General features: G+C 43.1%; 1 long non-coding RNA gene across 1 annotated transcript in view; it reads right to left on the bottom strand.

Moving 5' to 3' along the window:
- Positions 1 to 27,451, bottom strand: part of LOC306652524 — a 1,123,790-nt gene that overhangs the window by 51,958 nt on the left and 1,044,381 nt on the right. The gene's annotated exons all lie outside the window — the stretch shown is intronic.

The following is a 27,451-nucleotide window of genomic DNA, read 5'->3' as shown; positions in this document are numbered from 1 at the left end:
AGAGTACTGTCACTAAACACCACACATCACTTTTCTGCACAACTCACAATGCCCTAATTTCAAAATTTACTGGGCCTGTAGCCCACTTCATAGAGCCCTCCTTTCAAACCTCAGTTAATCCACACAATCCATTTCAGAGATCTATTCTTATTGACATTAGGGGGGATATTCCTACACAATTAAAAAGTTCACCTAAGAGCACCATCCCTATACACACCAATCAATAGTCCTCTCTAACTTAAGGGCATCTAGGTTGGTTCCACAATCTTGCTATGGTGAATTGAGCAGATATGAAAATTGATGTGGCTGTATCTCTGTAGTATGCTGATTTTAAGTCCTTTGGGTATAGGACAAGGAGTGGGATAGCTGGGTCAAATGATGGTTCCATTCCAAGCTTTCTGAGGAATCTACATACTGCTTTCCAGAGTATCCACTAATTTGCAAGTCCACCAGCAATGTATGAGTGTACCTTTTTCCCCACATCCTCGCTGACACCTATTTTTGCTTGTGTTCTTGATAATTGCCATTCTAATTGGGATGAGATGAAATCTTAGGGTAGTTTTGATTTGCATTTCTCTTATTACTAGAGATGTTGAACATTTTTTCATATACCTGTTGATTGCATACATCTTCTGTGAAGTGTCTGTTCATTTCCTTAGCCCATTTGTTGATTGGATTATTTGTATTCTTGGTGTAGAGTTTTTTGAGTTCTTTATATATTCTGGAAATTAGCGCTCTATCTGAAGTATGAGTGGCAAAGATATTCTCCCACTCTGCAGGCTCTCTCTTCACATCACTGATAGTTTCCTTTGCTGAGAGAAAGGTTTTTACTTTGAGTCAATCCCAGTTGTTGATTCTTGCTTTTATTTCTTGGGCTATGGGAGTCCTGTTAAGGAAGTCTGATCCTAAGTCAACAAGTTGAAGGTTTGGACCTACTTTTTCTTCTACAAAATGCAGGGTCTCTGGTCTGATTCTGAGGTCCTTGATCCATTTTGAGTTGAGTTTTGTGCAGGGTGAGAGATAGGGGTTTAATTTCATTCTGTTGCATATGGTTTTCCAGTTTTCCCAGCACCATTTGTTGAAGAGGCTATCTTTTCTCCATTGCATATTTTTGGCACCTTTGTCTAGTATGAGAAAATTGTATTTATTTGGGTTTGTGTTCATGTCTTCTATTCAGTACCATTGATCTACCTGTCTATTTTTGTACAAATTCCATGCCTTTTTTGTTACTATTGCTTTGTAATAGATTTGAAGTTCTGGTATTGTGATAACCCCTGCTTCATTCTTTCTACTGAGGATTGCTTTGGATAAAGAAACTGTGGCATATATATGTGATGGAATATTACTCCACCATGAAGAATGATAAAATTGTGGCATTTGCAGGCAAATGGATGAAATTGGAGAATATCATGCTAAGTGAGATAAGCCAATCTCAAAAAAACTAAAGGATGAATGATCTCGCTGATAAGTGGATGAGGACATATAATGGAGGGTGGGAGGGGTTAGCATTAGGGTTAGGGTTAGGCATAAGGAGGGTAGTAAGAATGGAGGAAGTAAGGACTGTATAGAGGGATAAGAGTGGTGGGAGGGGTAGGGGGGAAGGGGAAAAATAACAGTATGGATGAAACAACATTACCCTATGTAAATTTATGATTACACAAATGGTATGCCTTGACTCCATGTACAAAAAGAGAAACAACATGTATTCCATTTGTTTACAATAATAAAGAAATAAAATGATATAAAATGAAGTACAAAGAATAATAATTAAAAAGTTAATAAAAAAAGAATCCTCTCTACAAATCTCAGAGAGACTTCCATAGAAACCTTAGAATTCATTTTAAACAAATCTCAAAAATCTCTACCTGTATATCTACTAGATAACTCTCACTACCCAGTTAAATACCCTCACTATTTACCGCCAGTCACCATAAGTACAAACTTTAGATATTCTTTTAAGTACCCTCCTAAAATGCCTGCAATTCCATCCACTATTTTCAAAAAACACTCTCATCACACCTCAGTGTGTTCTCCTGACTCATATTAGATATATCTCACTGTTGCCTTGAGAGAACCCTCCCTACACATCTGAGATAACCTTTCTTATCAGTCATAAATACTTCCTACACCTCACATATATCCCTCTGCACACCCTAATAGGGACCTATCTAGACATCTCTGAAAGCCCTCCCCACACATATCAGAGTTCTGTTCCTATGTATTTCAATGACAAAATACAGGTAATTGCAGAGATATTCTTGGTTCAGGTCTCTATACACAGGATGATATTTACTCAAATTTGATTTATGTATAGGTGCAATCACACTCCAATATCCAGTAATCTTTTTCTAAACTTAGAATAGATAGCACAGACTGCAGATGGACCAAAATGAACTTGCACATCTGAATCCCAATGCCTGTTAGAGAGCTGAAGCAGTGGCAATAATGTGATGTGCTGTGAACATGACTGGGCGGGGTGGCACATGCCTGTAGTCCCAGTGACTCAGTAAGTTGAGGTGGAAGGATCAAGAATTCAAAGCCAGCCTCACCAAAAGTGAGGTTTTAAGCAACTCAGTAAGACTCTGTCTCTAAATAAAATACAAAATAAGGCTGGGGATGTGGCTCAGTGGTGGAGTGCCCCTGAATTTAATCCCTGATATGAAAAAAAAAAAAAAAAACACAGAAAACAAAAACAAACAAACAAAAAATAAAATAACATCAAATACCCCACAATTTGGAAACAATGCTGCTCAAAACACAATTGACATTGAGAAATAAAACACAAGAAGAGGTTGCTGAGTCCCAGGCTGACTGCAGGAAAGGGGTGAACCCTGAGAATCTGCCAAAGAACAGAATGCTCACATCTGCTCTGATGCTTGGTACATTCTTTGTTTTGAGGGGAAAACTGCTGATTTTAGGCCTGGTATAGTAGTGAACACATATAATCCCAGCAACATGAGAGGCTGAGGCAGGAGGATGGCAAGTTCAAGGCCAGTCTCAGTGATCTTGTCTCAGAATAAAAACATACAGGTTTGGGCATATAGCTCAGTGGAAAATGACCCTGGACAGATATGGAAACCCTAGTACCAAAGGAAAAAAAGAAAAGTAGTGCTGTTTTCAGATGCAGTATGGAGGGAATATTACTGTTTTTAGAAATCCATAGGACAGACCTTGACTGGCAAATCTGAGGTAGTGGGTCTGTAAACTGGGCACTGCCCTACCTCATGGCCTGCCCACAGCAGCATGCAATCCAAGTGGCTCTTGGGGTTTACCTCTTCAGGAAGAAAGGTTCAGGAGTCTATGGTGGGGGATGTGCCACCAGGAAACTGCCTAACTCTGGTGACAAAACACTTATGCATAGACCCTCCTCCAGGTACAAATTCTGTGGACTGCTGCTGGGGTGGGTAGGTAAATCCTGAAAGTAGAGAAAGTCCACAACCCATTGGTGGGAGCAGGAGTGTGGTCCATGAGTGGCACTACACAGCCTCAAGTGGGGAGGCAGACACAGCATCTAGCCCACTATCCTGGGCCCATAGAGCCAGGCTCAGCATGCTTGGCCTCCACCTACATTGCTGGAGGGATCTGTCCCAATATTGATACCAAAAGCTTTCTCAGGATTCCAGAGATAAAATTATCATTGGATCCACTGACTTCAAACTGTGTTCTGACATCTCAGTCTCTCTCCACAAATTTCCACTGAGCCAGGATCTGCTGTGCACTCCCTTCCACCACCATGAAGATGTGCAGTACATTCTGCCATCCTCCTTTGGCAGGTGCATAGGAACCGGCCACCAGCCACTAAGGTTTCCATTTCCTCCACTCACACTTGGTCTCTCTGAGGTAAAAACTATCACTTCCTCACCATGCCTCACCCTGTCTTTCTCTCCCTGTAAGATGTATCTGAGAATATCTCAGAATTTGCTTCACTCTTAAAGATGAGCTGCCATGACTTGGTCAGCTCTGAGAATACATAGGTGTAAGAGGAAAGGGCCAGCAAGGCAGGTTTCTCTCTGCCCTAAGCATAGAAGGCAGGACAACCAGCTTTTACCTTGTGGCCTCAGGTATAGAATCCAGGCTTTGGGTGGAGAGTGTGCTTGTCTCTCTCCTGCCACAAATGTGACAAGATTCCCTTGTGTCCAGCTGCCCAAGACCTGTCTGATCACCTGGTATGTGGCTCTGCTCCTGCTTTTTCTGCCTGCTCTTTCATCAGAACTTGGAGAGCACTGTGAGAGACAGAAGCAGAGGACATCCACAACCTGTATTCAGGAAGCAGGGACAGTCCCACAGCCTTGGGGCAGCTGAATGGGAACAGCACAAGAAGACACCCAGGGATTAAAGGAGACTTAGTTTTAAGCTGAAAGGTATAACAAGAAGACAATTCAAAAGTCAAATCCAGGACCACCAGTGTGAAGATTCAGAACAGTAAGATGTGTAGGAACCCAAAAGCTCTGAGCAAGCAGGCAAAGGCAGGTTGTCTGTCAAGAAATGAATATCGTGCTTAACAACACAAATTTCATTAAAAAGGTGACTTTTTTTTTTACATTTCTGAAGGGAAGTGTTTCCAGCTCAGAATTCTGCCCCTGCCAATTGGTTAGTCCAGTTGGAGGGTTAATTTCAGACATTTTTATGACATTCAACAATACAGAAAATTTATTTTCTTGGTGCTTTGTTGTGAAAGCTAATTGGGGATGTTCTCTAAGAAAACAAAGCAGTCAAGGAAGAAAGAACAAGGTTGCATTCAGCAAGCACTGGAGCCACCCAGCAAAGCAGGGATGAAAAATCCAGCCATGGTGATACCACCCCACTCAGCTCTGGAAGCTAACCCTTGCAGTGGCAACAGGAAGAGGAGGCCCCATGCAGAGAACTCTCAGATGGGGTTCTTGAAACCCTGAGAGTTTATGGATGTGATGAAACTAGTTGTGCCAAAATAAAGAAAAAAGGCATGTAGAAGGCAGGCGTGATGGTGTGCATCCATAATCCCAGTGTCTGGGAATGTAGATGCAGGAGAATCTTGAGTTCAAAGTCAGTCTCAACAATTTAGAGATACATTAAGCAACTCAGTGAGACCCTGTCTCTATATAAAATATTAAAAGGGCTGGTGATGTGGCTCAGGGGTAAAAGGACTGCCTCTGGGTTCAATATCTGGTATCAAAAATTAAAATAAAATAGAGAGAAGAATAGATAAAATGCATACAGAAACTTCATGAAAAAGAACGGTAAAGGGAAAATATTATACATAGAACACGAAGAAATGCAGTTGAATCAGTATTCCACAAGGGAGGTCACAGACTATTGGATTTAATAGACAAAAGGCACATGTAAATGATAACCATAAATAAAGCTAGAAAAAAATTTCTGTCCTGGGTTGTGTGGGTAAGTGGAAGGAATACGGACTCCTCTGTGGCATGGTCCTGGCAGGTGAGGCAGATGACTGCGGTGAGGAGCACAGGAAGGACTGACATGAAGACCCTTTGCCCACACCCTACCCCTCAAAATAAACCCAAGGTGCTAAATTTTCCTATGCAGAACATCAAGGTCTGTGGTAAGGGAACTTACATGCAGAGCCAGGATCACCAATGAAAGCAGTTGCTATGGTGACTTTAGCAGAACTCATCACAGAGTGCAGTCCATGATGGTGAATGTGCTGCCTGTTGTAGAAGCAGACTTCCTTGGAGGATGCTAGTGGAAGGTCCAACAGCCACACCTTGAGTGGATCCAGGGAGGGATAAAGCCCATCACTGCTGGCAGCGATAGGGCAGAGACCAGGCCCAGAGCAGATGTGAACAAGGGTGGCAGGTCAGTTTCTTCTGGTACATTTCACCACTCTCTAGTGGTCTGGAGGTCACAGCAGAGGCTGCCTCAGGCTGCAGCAGCTTCTCAGGAGGAAATGTCAGACAAGTTCAGTGTGTGTCACAAAATGAGTGGCCCTGAAAGGCATGGCATCTAGCACCCACTTCACTGCCCAGACCCTCCCCTGTGGCTACAAAGGCAAGGGTTGAGCTCCAGTGAGCCAGGCAACAAGAGTACACAGAGGAGACCAATACTACATCTTAAAATACTTTAGAAGTTTATAACTTTCTGCAAAGTATTGAAAACTGAAAACTTTTAGCAAGAGTCTGAGAGCTGAGTAAATTAGGCAGAAACTGGTCATAATGCAGTGAATAACACTGGTGACCACTCACCTCTCTGATGCTGCTCCTGTGTTTCCAGTAAACAGCCATTTGACGTTTTTGTAGCAGCCAGAGCAGCAGGTCCTGTCATTATCCCCATGTCTTTTGTAGGAGGTCATGGGAACATACCTGAGGCCACACACCTGGATGGAGCTGGGCCTGGATATAAGCTTGTCATGGCTGTAGTCATGGGAGATGCTAATGTCACAAGCATGCACAGAAGAGGCCAGAAGTGTACACAATGCAGTGACCAAACCAATTGGGGGCTGTCCTGAACACCAGCACTGAATAGCCTGGGCTGTCCATGATAACCTTATCCTGGTTTTGGGATCATGCCTCAGGAGAGTTGAGCATGGAGGAAAGTGAGATGGCTCAACAATACTGGTGAGGAGCAGAACCTCTGGCCACTACTGACTCCATGAAATAAGAAACTGATTCCCAAAGAGAAATGAGTCCCAGAGACAGGTGGATCTCTAGGTGGTAGGTATATATGCTTTTCTCTCCAAAACTATCACCCAGATCTCTGAAAGACACATGAAGCCAAGGATATGAGTTCAACAGCAAGGAGCAAGCATGACAGCAGAGGAAGCTGCCACTTCCAGGTCCCTGATGTGGGTTCCTTGTTAGCAACATCCTCCCCACCACCTGGGGTCACACCTGTCTCTGACCAGGTAACAGGATCAGCACCCAGAATACTCATATCAACTCAAAACCCTGGTCTACACCTATGGAAGGAAGGGAACAAATAGGGATGATGGTCCACAGCCTGAGGAGATGACACTCCCTGGCAGCCAGTGGCCTTGGGTTGTGAGGGATCCAGGAATATCTTTGGCCAGGGCCAAAGACCTCCATAATCCTGGGGTGGTCTCTGGGAACTGTGGAGACTCAGTTTCCTCATATTCTGCTGAAAAGTGATGAGAAGAGGAAAGGCTTAGTGGGCCTGCAAGTCAGCAGGTGAATGCAGCTGTATTGACAAACAGGAGTGTCCACTGGGCTCCTGGACATCCTGTCTTTGTCCCTTCATCTGACTGAGCTGATCCCTTCCTATAATTATGAGCCCAGCTCCCCACAAACCTACAGTTTGTTTCAATTCTCAGATCTATTCACTGTCTCTTCCCTCTGGCAACATGATGCCCCTGTCTCCAAACTGACTCCTGAACTCACAATCACAGTTCTACCTGAGTCCTCTAAAGTCAGTTTATCCCTGTAATAATCAGACCCAGGGTCAATGAGTAGGAACCCTTGGCCACTTGCCTGTCCACTGAGGCCTGTAAATGCAGCCAGAGTTGTCAAGGCAGCTGCCTGAGTTCCACAGGGGCTCAGAACTCTCCTCAGCACTGGGAAGTTCTGTGAGTTCTGCTTGGTCTGCCAGCCTGACAGCACATGCTTGAAAAGTATCTTTTGGTGCCATTGGTAATAGACAAAACAGTTGTACACCTGCTCAGTGGTCAAGCTTGTCTCTGAAAGCAAATTCTCCTGCCCAACAATACTTCTAGCTCTGGGATACAGAGATGCACAGTTAGCTGGGGCAACTCATGTCCACCAAATAAGTGGTGTGAGTCCTGCTAAGCTTTCCAAGGACAGCAGAACAATAGGCCATTTAGTTTCTCACTGAAGAGAGGATTGTGTGGTGAGTATGTGCTGGGGAGGCAGAGCAGGTCCCTGTGGACAGGACACATGGGCCCCACTTTCTGTGCTGATCCACTCCCAGCCAGATGTGAAACCTGCCTCCCAAACTGACCCAAACCCCACACAGCTCAACTCCAGAGCACCGAAATGCCAGGCATGGAATATTCTGCACCCCTGCAGAGGCAGGGCCTGTAGATGCTCCAGGTCAGGGTCACTTCTTTTCCTGGAATTACCATAAGCCTAGTTTTCTAAGGCTCATCTCAGCTCTGGGAACCCCGGCAGATTAGCCAGGGTGAGAAGTGGGCACAATCCATGTGAGAAAACAACCCTGGAAGGAAGAGTTCAAGGGGACATGGCACCAGTAGCAGGGGTACTTACCCTTTAAGAGAACTGGGGGGCCCAGACACAGGACTGAAAATTGGGCAGGCCCAGAGACAGTCCCTGGGTGTCCTGCCAGATGTACGCCTTCTCTATACAAATCCCTCTGTCTGCTGGGTGGACTTAGCAAGGCCCTAAGCAACTTAGTGAGTACCTGTCTCAAAATTAAAAATAAAAATAAATGAATAAAAAGGTTTAGGATGTGACTCAGTGGTTGAGTGTCCCTGGGTTCAAACCCTGGTACCAAATATATCCACTTTGGTCAGACATATCACTATTTGGAACCTGCCCAGCATCACCCAGAAACACTTTAATCTATACACCACTGTTTAGAGAGGAGCATGAAGCACAATCCTCATAGTAGATAGGCAAATAAAGATTACAAGCGACTCTCTATCAATTAAGTGATGTTGTGATGCCAAACATGCTGAGATCCAAGGTACCACCAGATGACTGGAGAGATGCTTCTGGTCTTCAGAGTGTGAGAAATAGAAGGTCTGGTAGTTCATTTTAAGAATCTAGTATTCAAACTTAATTGGATCCAATTGTAGCACTTCCTTTTTTCCTGCTCTAATTGTAAAACTATTCAATTGAGTAGACTGTAACCCCAAACTCCTCAAGTCAGAGTGAAAGGCAGCACTGCATTAGGTTAGAGATAAAAGCAGGTGGAGAGCCCACCCAGGCACTTGCTAGGCAGGTTCTGATAGCATAGCCTTCTACCAGAAGTAAAGGTTTGCCTCGCCTACTCACTTCTGGTCATGGTATCATTTTGTGTTGCACCTCCTTATTTTTAACAAGACTTACTGCAGATTGAGATCTTGGGTTTACAAGATAAGGACATAGCACTCCAAGGTGGACCATGTCTTTTCCATTGATTTTTTTTATTATTTAGCACAGTGCAGTACAGGATGACCACTGAACATGGACTTGATGATTAGGTAGTTTACCTTCAGTTTCCCAACCAGTTAAAGTTGATCCAGTGAGGGAAGGTCACCCTGAGTTCATGTCCTATTGGGTATAGTAGAATAAGCCTCCAACTCTCTCTGAACCCTGCCCCAACATGCAGGCTTACCGCTAGAAGCTAGAAGTCTTCCTGCAGTTTCTCCTGCTAGACCAGGACACATGCACACAATAGGACCCCATCCACATTGTCCAGGAGGTGCAGGTAGAGTTGGCTTTCCAGAGTGGCATCAACCAATGGCTGTGCTTGGCAAAGTCATCCTGCATGTCTTGGCAAAGCATGCCTTCCAGGATCACCTGCTCTGCTGGGGGCTGCTAGCAGCCCTCACACTCCTTCAGTTGTGCCAGGAATCTCTGCATCCTCTCCATCACAGAGATCGTTATTCCCATCTATCAACCTTCAGACCAAGTCTGAGTGGTGACACTGAGGGGAGCAACACTTGCACAGTACAATAAGAATGAACCTGAGAGAGGAGACCTACATCACATACCTTCTAGAATTTCCTTCTAAATTCCCTAATGTTTGATGGTGCAAAGCACTGACCTGGGTGCTGTCTCTAACCATCCACCTGGTATCTGACCTTCTTCTCTGGCGCCTACACTTATCCACAGGTTCACTCTTCCTGATCACTAAGGCCTATCACACTTTTACATGTTCTTTAACATGTGCTCTTTTGATATTCAGCTTTTGTCCATTTCTTCGGATATTCAGATTAGTTTTGAGCAGGAAGGTTTGGACTAAATGTCTGATATTGAGGTTCACTCTTGATTTTCAGAGCCATGCTTCTGTGCTGCATGTCCCAAGGTGAAGTCATTTACACTAAGGTCAATGGAGAAGAGGCTGCAGTGTATGAAAGCCTTTCCTCAGAGGACAGGACAAATTCTGAGTGCATACCAGTTCTAAGACAGCAGCCAAAGTGTTTGGCCCTGGTAGGTGGAGTGAGCACAGAACATGTCTCCTGGCATGGCACCTCCCCCATGTCCTCCTTCCAACATGCTGAATGAATGACTCCCTGTTCTCCTCATGAACCATCACAGCAGCCACACACCTGCACTTGAAAGAGCAAGACCCCAAGTTCCAGCTGTCTCCTGTTAGGGCTATCTTGGAAAGGAGGGGCAACGGACCAGACAGGGTGTGATGTTTCCCAATTCAAGGAGCACCTAAGTTAGGGAGCAGCACTTCATGCTCCCCTGCCCTGAGCTGTCAGCAATCATCATGCTGTGTGGCTGCTAGGGTCTAGGCGAGTTGCCTGACTCAGCCAAATCCCCGGTGGTGTGTGCCCAACATGGAGGGGTGGTTTTAGAGGGCAATGCCGATGGGGCCAGTGCTAAGCTGGGTGAACACATGACCTCATGCAGCCCTCTATCCCTGCCTGGTCCCCCAGACCTCGTGGGGACTCACTGCCCACAGTAGGAGCTAGGTGACCATGCTGTCATGATGCCCAGTAGGGCCAAACCAGCACAGTGCCACCTAGCAGGCCTAGAGCATAGTGCGAACTGTCAGGCTTCAGCAGGGTCCCCTGTCCTGCCTGAACCTGGAGTCAACCCTGGACCATTCGGCTGCACCCCACTAACCCTGTAGCTCCACTTCAACTGGGTCAACAGGTTAGTATCCCATTTCTTGAAAGATCAGGCCCCTCGACCTGGCTCCTTTCTGCTTTCCTCTTATCATCACTGCCCAGCTGGTGCTTCTTTTCAATCTCGGTCTGAAGCTGCCAGGATCAGAAGTATCTCTGGATGTCATGGGAACTGTGACACTACTGAGCAGTTATGCCGCCACTCTGTGACCTCAGGCGCTCTCTGAGGTGCAGACACGAGGTCACAGAAGCCACTCCTCAACATCCAGGTGGCCCAAGGCCTGGAGAAAGCCTCTGGGGAGAGAGAGAAAGTGTGTGCCCCTACAGGAGCCTGGAACCTCTGGAACTTTCACTGCGACCATGCCCAAAGCCCTCCCCTTCCACTGAGAATAGAGTCACTCTCCCATCTTTTCCACTCAGGGAACAGGAAGAGTGGAAACCAAAAGTGAGGCCCTTTTCAGAGTGGAATGGATTGAAGTTGAAGGATTGAGAGGTCCAGAATATGACTTTCAGCCACTTATCTCACTCCAATATATCTTGATAGAAAGAGCTACAAACATAACTAGTGGCAAGTGATGATTGCATGAGGACTTTGTGTTTTCTTCCTGCCAACGAATATCAGTCCTGGGACCCAGACCCCGGAAGCCATCACCACTTTCCTTTTCTTCTTTAGATTTACTGACAGGGTCTGACTGTGTTCCTGAGACATTCCCTCATTTAGGGAAAAAGTTTTGCTCAGGAGAAACAGCTTCCTCTACTCATCCCTAAATAAGATGGTAGGCAAGATCCAGCACCTGCACTGGGATATGCCAGGATATGCCTGCAAAGGGATATGCCTTTTGCCCAGATATCTCCTGGTTAGTAATTGTCCAAGGAAAATGCCAGAAAGAAAAAGAGGAGTGAGGAAGGAGTCAGTGGTTTGTGATTGGAATGTCTAGGGATCTAGATATGAATGATCCCTGATATCCCTCTTCACATGGACAACCTGAGCATATTCTGATTCTCACATATACCTGCCTCTACTCCTGCCTCCCCCAACTGGCCTCCATACTCACTGACCCAATTTTCTGCTCAGTGCTCAGTTAGAAACCTTTTCCTCCTTCAATAGATAGGGAAAAACTTTACCTCTCATGATGAACAGCTTGATTGTGGGTCTTGATATGCACGAAAGAGTCCTTGCAGGATTTCTGTGGAAAGGAAGATGAAGATTTTCTAAGGAATTTGGTGGCTTTGTCTGGGGCTGGGTTTTCTACAGAGAATTTGACAGAGTCAGACCAGTAGAGGATCTAGAGGGTACCTAAAAGTGTGTCCTGCAGAGCTGAAGAGATAGCTCCTTTTGGAGAACTCTCACCTAGTAAAACTCAAGGTCCATTGTTCATATCCCAGGACCCTCAGACAGGGAGGGGAAAGAAAGAATCTTTTGTATATGCCAACCCTCCCTCCTCTCATATTTTTCTCCTCTTTTCATCAACTCGTTTGCCACAGTTGAACAAGAACCAGTTGGACATGCAAGACATTTCCAATCAGACTTTCAGCATGGAGCTGTGGTCAATGTTAGCAGTGCTTTCCTGTTCTGCATTTCTTAGTAGATGTTCCTTGATATGAGTCAACTCACAGAAACTCATAGGTTAGCTCCTTCTCACGACTATGCTCATAGGGGTATATCATTAGCAAGATCTTGAAGAAGACGCTGATCACTAGGTTGCAAATGGCAGGAACTTCAAAATGACAACTGCACTAGCCTTTGGTAATTACCAGGCTTCTTGGTCACGCTCCAGATGCTGGGCAACTGAAGTAGACTTGCACAGCTCAGCATTTTCCCTGTCAACCTCAATGCCATCTGGAAAACAAGAGGTGAGGACCAAAGACAGCCACCCTTGGCCCTGGATTTTCTCCCTCAGTATTTCTCGGCATCATGTTGCAAATGACTTGAAGTCCAATTGTATGATATGGGGATGCATACATGTTAGCTTCTGCTGATAGCATTCAGGAGGAACTGGGGGAATGTGCAACCAAGTCTCCCAGTATCACTGGAGGTCCAGTGTGAAGAGAAATGCAGCCCTTTTCTAGACTATTGATAATTTGGATGGAGGATCTGAAGAGTTACAGTGGAGAATTGGCTGAAGGATATGGTGTTCTCATGGGTGCCGTGGTTCTGGGAATGAGTGGCTCATGTTTTGCAGGGTCAAGAATGACACATGAAGCCTTACTGGAAAGAAGTCACACTGAAAGCAGGAAAGCAGAGACACTAGGCACCTGGCGGGTTGGCAGTGGATGTAGCCAGCCCAGGAAATAATATGAATGCTAAAATTTGACAGTGCTTGAGGATACACTCTTCCTGATCACTAAGGTCAATCACACTTTTGCATGTTCTTTAACGTAACCTCTTTTGATGTTCAGCTTTTCTCATTCCATTGGATACTCTCATTTGCTTTTGAGCAGGAAGGTTTGGACCAAAAGTCTGATATTGAGGTGCACTCTTGATTTCCAGAGCCATGCTTCTGTGCTGCATGTCCCAATGTGAAGTCATTTACACTGAAGGTCAATGGAGAAGAGGCTGCGATGTAGGAAAGCCTTTCCTCAGAGGTCTTGTGCTGAAAAAAAATAAAATAAAAATCAGCATATACATCATCAGCTGTCCCTTACAAACAACAGGAAATAGCCATGAATTGGCAGGGGGCATTGATGTTCTTCCAAGGGAAATTAGGGTCATTTATGATGGTTGCTCACAGAATGACCTGGCACTGAGTACCTCCTGTACCTGTGCAGTACATTGAAGCTGAAGAAATATCCTGAAATTTGGACACAGACCTTAAGCAATGCCCATTTTGTTAGTGTCCCTTTACTGAAGTTGGTTTTCAACACCAACACCCTTCTGCTTTTCATGCCCCTCAAAGGTCCTTATTCTTACTTTTAGAGTATTCAGCCTGGAAGCTCTGTGCCATTCCACTTAACAGTGAGGCATGTCACCTTGGTATTCTGACCTGTGAAAATGTGTTCATCGTGTCAAGGGCAGGCTTTGGTTTCATTCACTGGCTTGGACTCTGTATTTTACAGGGGCTGGAAAAGGACTCTTGCCCATTTCTCAGAGGGCCCTGTGCCAGAAAGGAACTAGTCTGGTCAAGGGAATGAACCCTTGGGTGAACAGAGATGGGCTAGATATTTCTGCCTCTGAAGGTGAGTTGAAGGAACTGCAGCAAAATCATGGCAGTACAAATTCTGAGTGCAGCTCAGTTCTATGGCAGCAGCCAAGGTGGTTAGCACTGGCAGTTGGAGTGAGCACAGAACATCTCTGCTTGCCTGGCAGCTCCCCCCTGTCCTCCTTCCAACATGCTGAGTGAATGACTCCCTGTTCTCCTCATGAACCATCACAGCAGCCACACACCTGCACTTGGAAGAACAACTCCCCAGGTTCCAGCTGTCTCCTGTTAAGGCTATCTCGGAAAGGAGGGGCAACTGATCAAACAGGGTGTGATGTTTCCCAATTCAAGGAGCACCTAAGTTAGGGAGCTGCACTTTATGCTCCCCTGCCCTGAGCTGTCAGCAGCCATCATGCTGTGTGGCTGCTAGGACCCTAGGCAAGTTGCCTGTCTCAGTCAAATCCCGGGTGTGCCCAACATGGAGGGGTGGTTTTGGAGGGCAATGACAATGGGGCTGGTGCTAAGGTAGGTGTCCTATGCGCCCTAATGCAGCCCTCTATCCCTGCCTGTTTCCCCAGACCTCATGTGGGCTCACTCCCCACAGCAGTAACTAGGTGACTGTGCTGTCATGATGCCCTGTGGGACCAACACAGCACAGTGCCACCTAGCAGGCCTGGAGTGTAGTGCAAGCTGTCAGGCTTCAGCAGGGTCCCCTGTCCTGCCTGGTCCCTGAGCGATACCTGGCCCACTTGGCTGCACCACACTAACCCCATAGCTCCACTTTAACTGGGTCAAGAGTTTCAGATCCCATTTCTTGAAAGATCAGGCCCCTGGCCCTGGCTCCCTTCTGCTTTCCCCTTACTATCACCAGGGAGCTGTTGCTTCTTTTCTATCTCAGTCTGAAGCCACCAGGATCAGAAGCATCTCTGGTTGCCATGGGAACCATGATGCCACTGTTCTGTCATGCCACCACTTTTGACCTCAAGCACTCTCTGAGGTGCAGGCACAAGGTCACAGAAGCCACTTGTCAACATCCAGATGGCCCTATGCCCTGAGAAAGCCTCTGGGGAGAGAGAGAAAGTGTGTGCTCCTACCGGAGCCTGAAACCTCTGCGCCCTTCACACTTGCCATGCCCAAAGCCCATCCCTTCCACTGAGAATAGAGTTGCTCTCCCTTCTTTTCCTTTCAGGGAATGGCAACACTGGGAACCAAAAGTGAGGCCCTTTTTAGAGTGGAAATTATTGAAGTTGAAGGATTGAGAGATCCAGGATATGACTTTCAGCCACTTATCTCACTCCATTGAATCTTGGGAGAAAGAACTGCAAATATAACTATTGCAGGTGAACACTGGAAGAGGATTTGTTTTTCTTTCTTTCAGCAAATATCAGCCCTGGGACCCCAGATCCCATGAGCCATCACCACTTCCCTTTGCCTGCTTAAATTTACGGACAGGGTATGGCTGTGTTCTTGAAGTATTCCCTCATTTAATGAAAATGGCTTTGCCCAGGAGTGACACTTTTCTCTACCTTACCCATTAAGAAGATGGTAGGTAAGATCCAGCACCTCCACTGGGTTGTGCATTTTGCCCAGTTATCTCCTGGTTACAAATTGTTGAAGGACAATGCCAGGAGAAAAAAAGGAGTGAAGAAGGAATCAGCGAATTATGATTGGAATGGCTAGGGATCCATGTGTGAATGATCTCAGAAATCTCACTTCATACTTACAACCTGAGCATATTCTGACTCCCACGTGGGCCTGGCTCTCCTACTGTCCCCCTGGCCTCCATGCTCGTTGATATCATTTTCTGCTCAGTGCTCAGCTACAACCCTTTTCTTCCTTCAATAGAAAGAGAAAAAATTTTCCCCTCACAATGCGCTGTTCTATTGTGGGTCTTGATGTGCACAAAAGGTTTCTTGCAGGATTGCTGTGAAAAGGAAGATGAAGAATTTCTTAGGAATTGTTTGTCTTTGTCTAAAGCTGGACTTTCTGCAGAGAATTTGACAGTCAGACCAGTAGAGAATCTAGAGTGTATCTAAAAGGAGTACTGTGAAGTTGAAGAGATAGTTCCTCTTGCAGAGTGCTCACCTAGCATGCACGAAGGCAAGATGATGTGGGGGAAAAAAAAAAAAAAACTCTTTTGAATATGCCCACCCTCCCTCATCTCAACTTTTTCCTCCTGTTTTCATCAACTGAATTTCCTGTTGAAAATGTGTCATTTGGACATGCAAGCCTACTCCACTCAGACTTTCAGCATGCAGCTGCAGTCAACAGATTTAATGCATAAGAACTCAGAAGAATTATCCCTCCAGAAAAATTAAAAATTTCCCAGAAATAATTTTTAAAAAATACCTACAAAATATCCAAATTTTCAATTTCACATCCTCTTCTTGTAATAACGTTTCAACATGCTCTGTTCATCAATTTTGTTTTCCTAATGACTGATACTTCTTAATCATTTGTCAGTGAATACCTTCATATCTAAAGTGTTTATTTTTTCTCACTATTCTGATGAATTGATTTTCTTCTTTTAGAAGGCAAACTATTCGTTCAGTCCTTCAGGACAATGCATATCTTTCCTGACATAGTGTTTTACCCCCTGGGACTACCTTAACCCAGCGACTATTCTACTTAGTACCTAACAAATTGACCTGTAAAATTTTTCTGTACAAATCTAATTCATTTGCTCCCAGAATGTTGGATATTTTTTTTGTCAACTCAGTGTCAACAGTTCTAATTATTTGAACCAAGAACTGAATAAGTTTTTGGTAAGAGGTAGTTGAAAAATAGGTGCCTTTTCTGGAGGTTGGTATGAAGAGAGGCTTAAGGAGTGAGATTATCAGCCAGAGGCAAGAAATGGTAAAAACAGGGAAAGCTGTAGCATGACATAGAGAAAAGCACCAAATGTACCAATATTAGTATGACCATACTTGAGGATTAATGACAGAGGGCAGTACAGGCAGGGAAAGGATAGAGGCTGATGACCGCATATGCATGTAGCTAGACCAATATCAATGCTGTGGGTGGTAGACATGAAGGGCCTTTGTGTGAATAGAGATGAATATTGAGAAGGCAATAGTGCAGTGTGACATTCATGCAGGCCTGAATGGAGGGAGTCTTTCCAGAAATACAGAGGATAGACAATGTTCAGTGACCTGTATAGGAATACTGTATACACACTGATGGAAACAATTAATAACATAGAAAATAAGCCTACAGAATGGGGGAAGATTTTTGCCACCTTATTCTCAAATATGGGATTAAAGTCCAGAATATGTAAAATTCTTACAACACTTATCTCCAAATAAAAAACGATCCAAGAAATAAATGGACAAAAAAATACAGAGATACTTCTTTAAAAAAGAAATTCAAAGAACAATAAGTATGTGAAAAAATGTTGAACATGTCAAGTAGTAAGGGAAATACAAATCAAAAGTACATTGGAACTTTACTCCAATTAGAATGTCAACTATTAATAAATGTTAACAGCAATGCAAGGAAAAGGTTCACTCATCTATTGTTGGTGGAACTGCAAATTAGCAGCATCACCATGGAAAGCATTATAGAGAAACTTCAAAACCATACTAATAAGACCACTGTATGATCCAGCTATCTCAGTTACTGATACATATTCAAAGGTCTAAAATAAGCATATTATATAATGGTAGAAACATAACATATATAGCAGCACAATTCAACATAGCCAGGCAATGTAAACAGTCTAGGTACCAATCAGCAGATTAATAAACAAAACAAAATATATATATATATATATATGTATAGATATGAATATGTGTATATATGTATGAATATATGTATATGTGCGTGTTTGTATATAAATGATTTTTATAAAATATTTTTATTTTTAGATGAACACAGTATCTTTATTTTTTTTAATGTGGTGCTGAGGATCAAACCCAGTTCCTCACATGTGCCAGGCAAGTGCTCTATAACCAAGCTACAATCTAAGTCCCTACAAAGAAGTTTTACTAAGTTATAAATGAGAATAAAATCATAGCATTTGCTGGTCAGTGAATGAAACAGGAAAATATATCATGCTAAGTAAAATAGACAAGAGACTTATAAAGTAAAACGTTTCCATCATTTGAAGAATGTTTTCTATCATTTGAAGAAGCTAGACTAAAATAAATGGTAAAAATGGGAAATTTTATGAAAAATAAAAGAGAAAACAGATGATTAAAGGAAATGAATTAAGGCTGGAGAGAGGAGGAAAAGCAAAGAGAGCAATGGTGGAATGAATCTGAACAAACTTTCCTGTGTACATATGTGAGAATACGACTGTGACTTTGACCTTTATGTATATCCATAAAGCACAAATTAAGACAACTATAAACAAACAGAAGAATGATCTGTGGACTACAGAAAGGTAATATTAGGAGGGAGGATGGAAGGGAATGGGAAAGTATTGGGTACTTAATTGGAGAAAGTTTTATTTCATGCTTTATAATTATGTCAAAATTAACCCTGATCTTATGTGCAACAATAATGAACTAGGAAAAAAGAATTAAATCACAATAAAAATCTACAAAAAGTGTATGAACACTTGAAGAATGAACAATACATCTGCATGTCCAATGGATCACTGATGAAGTTGGGGTAAATTTTCAAAAACCTCAGAACAAAATGAGAATAGACATACAGCATCCCAGAATTTATGGGATACAATAAAAACAGATCTTATTTTTGAGTGTTTTATTTTCATTTATTGAAGCATATTTAAACATAATAGTGGGATTCTTTATGACATATATGTAAATTTGCATAATAGTACCTTTCTTTCCCTTCCCATCTCTCTCCTCTGATCTAGTAAAAGCAGTTGTAAAATGAAACTTCATAAAAATGACTCTCTACATTTAAAAATCTGAGAGATTTCAAATATAAAACCTAATGTTGGAACCCAAGGTATTAGAAAAACAACAATAAATCAATTTGAACAAGTACAATGAAAGAAGTACTACTTATAAGAGTTTAAACTATAAAATAGAAAATATAGGAAAACTACAAAGTAATAAAGAAACAGAGTTTATTTTTGAAAAGGAAATCAAAATTGACAAACCCCTAACCAAGGTAAATAAAGGAAAGAGAAAGAATAAACAAATAAATAAACCTAGAAACCCAAAGAGAAGTATTAAAACAGACATCGCTAATAAGTGGATGATGACATATAATGGGGGGAGGGAGGGGTTAGTGTTAGGGTTAGATTTAGAGTTATGGAGGGGGGCAAGAATGGAGGAAGGAAGGACTTTATAGAGGGAAAAGAGGGGTGGGAAGGGTGGGGGGAAGGGAAAAAATAACAGAATGAATCAAACAACATTACCCTATGTAAATTTATAATTACACAAATGGTATGCCTTTACACCATGTATAGAGAAACAACATGTATCCCATTTGTTTACAATAAAAAAATAGCAAAAAAAAAGACATCAAAATGAAAAGCCTAGAATATACATATGAAGTAGTAGATATGAATCTAAACAACTCAAAATATAAATCAAAGGAATGCAAAATTCCAACCTAATAACAGACCTATATTGAAGTAGTAATAAAAAGCCTCCAGGACCAGAACTGAACACAGGGCTAAATTTTATCAGATACTCAAGGAAGAACTGATACCGGTGCCCCACCATTATATTTAAGAGAGAAGGAAAGACACTTCCAAATTAATTCTACAAAGTCAATATTACCTGACTGAAAAGGAAAATAAGGACACAACAAGGAAAGAAAACTACAGGCCAATATCCTTGAGGGTTGTTGTCTAAAACTCCTTATAAAATACTTGCAAAATATATTCAACATCACATTAAAAAAACAAACACTGGGTTTTTCAAGATGGCAGACTAGAGTGTGGCTGCATTTCATGTTGCTCCAGGACTCAGGATTCAAAAGAGGAGATATTGAGAGACTTGGGAACAACTCAAAGCTGCCCGGTAAGTCTGTCCCATTGGGTAGGTGTCCCGGGTGGGGCAGTAGTCCTGAAATGCAGGGAACTTTGTGAAGTACAGAACCTCCTGGGACTCCACCTTATTTAGAGAAAGAGTCCAAGACGTCTCACATGCCACCATCCTGGAACATTCCAGAAGACACAGTTCTTTGTGTCTTACTGGTACACACATGACTGTGACCTGTCCTGTTCACTGCTGCCCCAGCAATTAGCACCAAGCCTGGAACACAGTGGGCACCCACCACAGTATAGAAGGACATGCAGGCTTGGCTGCAGGGAGGAAGGCCCCTTGAACCCTGGCCCCACAGGGAACAGTGCAGGGGGCTGGCTGGCAGCAGGAGCCTCACTCTGGTGCCAGGAGCAGAAGCTCCAAGTGACAGGCAGGGCAGACAGGGCAAGCTGGGGCAGAGGAACAAGGAAGGGTTACCATGGTGCATGAAGCCATTGTTGCACAGGCCCACGCCGAGCACCACAGCCTCTTCCTGCGTCTGGCAGTCTCCCTCGTGGGGAACAAGAAGGGGACAGTGGCATCAGGTGAGTTGGCAATGCTGAGTTGCAATCCCGCCCAGAGTCACCCGTACAACCTCCACATACACCACATCCCTTTAAGTCGCCTTTCACTTGGGGCATTGTTCCTACAACTGAAAACCTGCCAAAGTGGCACCATCAGAACCAGGGATATGGGTCCTCTCAGGGTTGCCAGGGAATGACCCACTTCCTCACAAGGAGCCCTGCCCCCTGCACCACCACCCCACTAAATTATCCAGCATCATTTCTGTTGCTTGCAACCCACGTAATCTCAAAACAGTTGGCAAATGGAGAGTGTGGAAGGGTAACAGATGGAACAGCAGGGACAAAGAAGCAGAGTGGGAAGGAGCTCAAAACCACAGGAGAAACCAGGAGCAGCAGGGCCAGCCAGAGAGCAGCCAGGCCAGGGCCGTGGGGCCTGGGAGCCTGCGGTGAGTCCCACGTGCTGGGAACCAAGCCTGCAGAGTCCACTCAGCACTGTGAACTGAGAAAGGGGCTGCCAGTGGGGGAGCCCAGGTGCTGGCTGGAGGCCCCTCCAGCCTCCCCATCCAAACCACCAGCCCAGTGAGCAGCAGAGTGTTCTGCCACACCTCCCTGTTCGCAGCCTGAGACACCCCACCCCCCACTGGAGCAGTGAACTCGGACAACTGGGCGCATCATAGAGGAGGCTGCTCAGGACAGCACTTGGACTCAGAGCAACCACTGGGTCTCTGGGCAGTGGCCCAGAGGAGGGGCTGTGAGAAGAACTGTTTGGACTCAGAGCGACCACCCCTGAACACCGAGGCCTGCCTGGAGGAGGAGGAGGATGAGGAGGAGCAGAGCTGTGAGGTGCTTGGACTGGGAACAACTGCACCAGAGCTACAGGCTGTTGCCAGAGGAGGAGCTGCTCGGCGAGCTGTTTGGACTCAGAGCAACCACTCCTGAATGTCGGGGCCTGCTCGGAGGAGGAGTAGTAGGAGGAACATGGCTGCTCGGATTCTGAGTGACTATACCAGAGCTACAAGTGGTTGCCAGAGGATGCAGAGTGACTATACCAGAGCTACAGGTGGTTGCCAGAAGAGGACTTAAAGTGAACATTCCTGAACACTGGGGCTTGCCTGGAGGAGGAGGAGGAAGAGGAAGAGTGTGGTGGGTTGCTTGGACTCACAGTGACGGCGTTGGATCTCCAGGCGACTGCTCAGAGGAGGAGGCGAGTGGTGAGTTGTTTGGACTCAAAGCGACTGCTCCTGAATACCTGGTGTCTGCCTGGAGGAGGAGCATGGTGGGTTGCTTGGACTCGAGTGGCTGCACCAGAGCTCCAGGCGGCTGCCCAGAGGAGGTGTGCTGCGGGTCATGTGGAATCAGAGCTACTCAGAGCGACTCAGAGTGACCGCTCCTGAAAACCCAGGGGGCTTCCTGGAGGAGGAGGAGGAACGGGGCGGGTCACTTGGACTCAGAGTGACTTCCCAGGGCTACGGGTGGTTGGTGGGAGAAGGAGGCACGCAGTGAGTTGCTTAGACTCCTAGTGACCACATCAGAACACCGGGCTGCTGTCTGGAGGAAGACGCATGTGGTGGGTCACTGGGACTTGGAGCGATTTTATGGGGCTCCAGGTGGCTGCTCAGAGGAGGGGCCACATAGCCAGGCGATTAGGTGCAGAGCAGGGTCCCAGGACCCAGGAGGCTTCTTGGTGGAAGAGCCCCACAGAGACACGCTTAGTGGAGGAGCAAAGGTTCCAGGACTGCAGGCAGATTCTCTAAGGAGAGGCAGCCTAAGGAGACTGGTCTGTGAAGGGTGAGAATCCCAGGCTCAAGAGGTAGGTCCGGGCCCCTGGGAATGTTGCAGAGGAAGGCAGCCAGTCCAGGTGATAGCTGTAGATTGAGGGAAACCTCTAGGAGGGGAACTGACCAGCAAGACCTCCACACCAGGTGAGTCTTCCCTGCCAGGTGAGGTTTTCCTACAAGGACGGGAAAACCAGAGACACAGGGCCAAACAGGCCTTGCCTCAGCCCACAGAATAGTTCCCCTTTGGATGACCATTGGTCAACAAGTGGAGACACCTCTGCCCACTAGCAGGGAATATACCCCACCTGATGGCTACCATCCCTAGAGAGGCAGCTTCCTTGTGGAGCACCACGCTATCAACTTACTCCAAGACTTCAGCCTACTGAAGAGTAAGAGGGAAAATACTAGAAATCTTTAGGGATATTATGAAGTCAATAGAGGAAATCTGCAATCTCAGCAGTCCAATGATACCTGAACAATATGAGAAAACAAGGGAAGAAAATGCTGCAAACAAATCTAGATGTTACATCAATAAAACCCAATGACAGCATAGCAGAAGAAATGAAACAAAAGGAGTTCAGAATGTACATAATTAAAATGATCAGGGAAGCAAACGATGAGATGAAAGAGCAAATGCAGGCATTGAATGATGAGATGAAAGACCAAATGCAGGCATTGAATGATCGCACCAATCGACAGGTAAAAGAGCAAATACAGGAAGCAAAAGATATTTCAATAAAGAGATAGAGATATTGAAAAGAAAAATCAAACAGAAATCCTTGAAATGAAGGAAAGTATAAACCAAATTAAGAACTCCATAGAAAGCATGTCCAATACAATAGAACACCTGGAAGACAGAACCTCAGACATGAAAGACAAAGTATTTAACCTTGAAAACAAAGTTGAAGAGAGAAGATGGTAAGAAATCATGAACAGAAACTACAAGAACTATGGGATATCATGAAAAGGCCAAATTTAAGAATTATTAGGATTGAGGAAGGCTTAGAGAAACAAACCAAAGGAATGAACAATCCATTCAATGAAATAATATCAGAAAATTTCCCAAATCTGAAGAATGAAATGGATAATTACAACAGACCCACACCAAGTCACATTATAATGAAAATACCTAACATACAAAATAAAGACAAAATTTTAAAGGCCACAAGAGAAAAGAACCAAATTACATTCAGGGGGAAACCAATATGGATATCAGCAGATTTTTCAATCCAGACCCTAAAAGCTAGAAGGGCCTGGAACAACATTTTTCAAGCTCTGAAAGAAAATGGATGCCACCCAAGAATCTTATACCCAGCAAAACTTTCCTTCAAATTTGACGATGAAATAAAATCCTTCCATGATAAACAAAAGCTAATAGAATTTACAAAAAGAAAGCCAGTATTACAGAACATTCTCAGCACAATATTCCATGAGGAAGAGATGAAATCAAAGAAGCAAATCAGCAAAGGGAGGAATTATTCTAAATGAATTGTCAAATAAAGGAGGAACCAAGTCGTGTCAAATAAACAAATAAATAAATATATAAAATTTAAAAAATGAACCAAATGACCGGGAAACCAAATCATATCTCAATAATCACCCTGAATATTAATGGTCTGAATTCATCAATCAAACACATAGACTGGCAGATTGGATTAAAAAGAAAGATCCAACAATATGTTGCCTGCAAGAGACTCACCTTATAGGAAAATATACTCATAGAAGAAAGTTGAAAGGATGGGGAAAAACATACCATGCACATGGACACACCAAAAAAGCTGGAGTAATCATCCTTAATTCAGATAATGCAGACTTCAAGCCAAAGTTAGTTAGAAGGGATAAAGAAGGACAGTTCATACTGCTTAAGGGAAGCATAAATCAGCAAGGTATAACAATCTTAAACATCTATGCCCCAAACAGTGGCTCATTCATGTATGTCAAACAAATCTTTCTCAATTTCAGAAACCAAATATACCATAACACAATAATACTAGGTGATTTTAACACACCTCTCTCACCACTGAACAGATCTTCCAAACAAAAATTGAACAAAGAAACCATAGATCTCAATGACACAATCAATAATTTAGACTTAATGGACATTTATAGAATATATAATCCAACTAAGAACGAATACACTTTCTTCTCAGCAGCACATGGATCCTTCTCTAAAATAGACCATATATTATGTCACAAAGCTAATGTTAGCAAATACAAGAATATAGAGACACTACCTTGTATTCTATCAGATCATAATTGATTGAAGTTAGAAATAAATGAAAGAGTAAAAATCAGAAACTATTCCAGCACCTGGAGATTAAGCAATATGATATGATATGATGAATGGTTAACAGAAGATATTAGGAAGGAAATTTAAAAATTCTTAGAGCTAAATGAGAACAAAGAAACATCATATCAAAATCTCTGGGACACTATGAAAGCAGTACTTATAGGAAAATTTATTTCATGGAGCGCATTTAATAAAAGAAGTAAAACTCAACAAATAAACGACCTAACAGTACAGCTCAAAGCCCTAGAAAAAGAAGACAACAGCACCAAAAGTAGTAGAAGACAGGAGATAGTTAAACTCAGAGCTGAAATCAACGAAATTGAAACAAAAGAAACAATACAAAAAATTGACAAAATAAATAGTTGGTTCTTTGAAAAAATAAAAAAAAATTGATAAACCTTTAGCTACACTAACAAAGAGAAGACGAGAGAAAACCCAAGTCACTAAAATTCAGAATGAACAAGGAATTATCACAACAGACACGATTGAAATACAAAACATAATTAGAAGCTATTTTGAAAATCTATACTTTAACAAAATAGAAAATTTTGAAGACATCAACAGTTTTCTAGAAACATATGAATTACCTAAACTGAACGAGGAGGACCTACACAATTTAAATATACCAATTTCAAGTAATTAAATAGAAGAGGTCATCAAAAGTCTACCAACAAAGAAAAGTCTGGGACCAGATGGGTTCTCAGCCGAGTTCTACAAAGCCTTTAAAGAAGAGGTCATTCCAATACTTCTCAACTTATTCCATAAAATAGAAGAGGAGGGAACCCTCCCAAACTCATTCTATGAAGCCAATATCACACTGATACCTAAACCAGACAGAGACACATCGAAGAAAGAAAATTTCAGACCAATAAACTTAATGAACATCAATGCAAAAATTCTCAAAAAAAATTTAGCAAATCACATACAGAAACACATTAAAAAGATAGGGCACCATGATCAAGTGGGTTTCATCCAGGGGATGCATGGTTCGTTCAACATCAGGAAATCAATAAATGTAATTCACCATATCAATAGACTTAAAGTCAAGAATCACATGATTATTTCAATAGATGCAGAAAAAGCATTTGATAAAATAAAGCACCCCTTCATGCTCAAAACACTAGAAAAAATAGGAATAGGGGGAACATTCCTTAACATTGTAAAGGCCATTTATGCTAAGCCCATGGCTAATATCATTCTAAATGGTGAAAAACTGAAAGCATTCCCCCTAAAAACTGAAACAAGGCAGGGATACCCTCTTTCACCACTTCTCTTCAATATCGTCCTGGAAACTCTAGCCAGAGCAATTAGACAGACCAAAGGAATTAAATGGATACGAATAGGAAAAGAACTCAAACTACCCCTATTTGCTGATGATATGATTATATACTTAGAGGAACCAGGAAATTCCACGAGAAATCTTTTAGAACTCATTAGTGAATTCAGTAAAGTAGTGGGATATAAGATCAATGCACAAAAATCTAATGCATTTTTATACATAAGTGATGAATCTTTGGAAAGAACAATCAGGAAAAATACCCCATTCACAATAGCCTCGAACAAAATAAAATACTTGGGAATCAATCTCACAAAAGAGGTGAAAGTCCTCTACAATGAGAACTACGGTACAATAAAGAAAGAAATTAACGAAAACCTTAGAAGATGGAAAGATCTCCCATGTTCTTGGGTACGAAGAATTAATATTGTCACCATGGCCATACTACCTAAATTGCTATACAGATTCAATGCAATTCCAATTAAAATCTCAATTACATACCTTACAGAAATAGAGCAAGCAATTATGAAATTCATCTGGATGAAAAGAAGCTCAGAATAGCTAAAGCAATCCTTGCAGGAAGAGTGAAACAGGGGGTATTGCAATACCAGATCTTCAACTCTACTACAAAGCAATAGTAACAAAAACAGCATGGTATTGGTACCAAAATAGAAAGGTAGATCAATGGTACTGAATAGAGGACACGGACACAAACCCAAATAAATACAATTTTCTCATACTAGACAAAGGGGCCAAAAATATGCAATGGAGAAAAGATAGCCTCTTCAACAAATGGTGCTGGGAGAATTGGAAATCCATATGCAATAGAATGAAACTAAACCCATATCTCTCACCATGCACCAAACAAAACTCAAAATGGATTAAGGACCTCGGAATCAGACCAGAGACCCAGCAAATTATAGAAGAAGAAGTAGGTCCAGATCTTCATCAAGTCGACTTAGGACCAGACTTCCTCAACAGGACTCCCATAGCACAAGAAATAAAAGCAAGTATCAATAACTGGGATAGAGTCAAACTAAATAGCTTTCTCTCACCAAAGAAAACTATCAGCAATGCGAAGAAAGAGCCTACAGAGTGGGAGAAAATCTTTGCCACTCATACTTCAGATAGAGCACTAGTTTCCAGAATCTATAAAGAACTCAAAAAACTCTACAGCAACAATGCAAATAATCCAATCGACAAATGTGCTAAGGTAATGCATAGACACTTCACAGAAGATCTACAAGCAATTAACAAACATATGGAAAAATGTTCAACATCTCTAGTAATAAGGGAAGTGCAAATCAAAACCACCCTAAGATTCCATCTCACCCCAATTAGAATGGCGATTATCAAGAATACAAGCAACAACAGGTGTTGGCGAGGATGTGGGGAGAAATGTACACTCATACATTGCTGGTGGGGCTACAAATTAGTGCAGCCACTCTGGAAAGCAGTGTGGAGATTCCTTAGAAATCTTGGAATGGAACCACCATTTGATCCAGCTATCCCACTCCTTGGCCTATATTCAAAGGACTTAAAATCAGCATACTACAGAGATACACCCACATCAGTGTTCATAGCTTCTCAATTCACAATAGCCAGATTGTGGAACCACCGTAGATGTCCTTCAATTGATGAATGAATAAAGAAACTGTGGTGTATATATATACAATGAAATATTACTCAGCCATGAAGAATGATAAATTTATGGCATTTCAGGCAATTGGATGAAATTTGAGAATATCATGCTAAGTGAAATAAGCCAATCTCAAAAAACC

This window comes from Sciurus vulgaris (genome assembly GCF_902686455.1).
Source record: "Sciurus vulgaris genome assembly, contig: HiC_scaffold_261_arrow_ctg1, whole genome shotgun sequence".
Classification (NCBI taxonomy): domain Eukaryota; kingdom Metazoa; phylum Chordata; class Mammalia; order Rodentia; family Sciuridae; genus Sciurus; species Sciurus vulgaris.
This window is presented reverse-complemented; position numbering and strand designations above follow the sequence as displayed.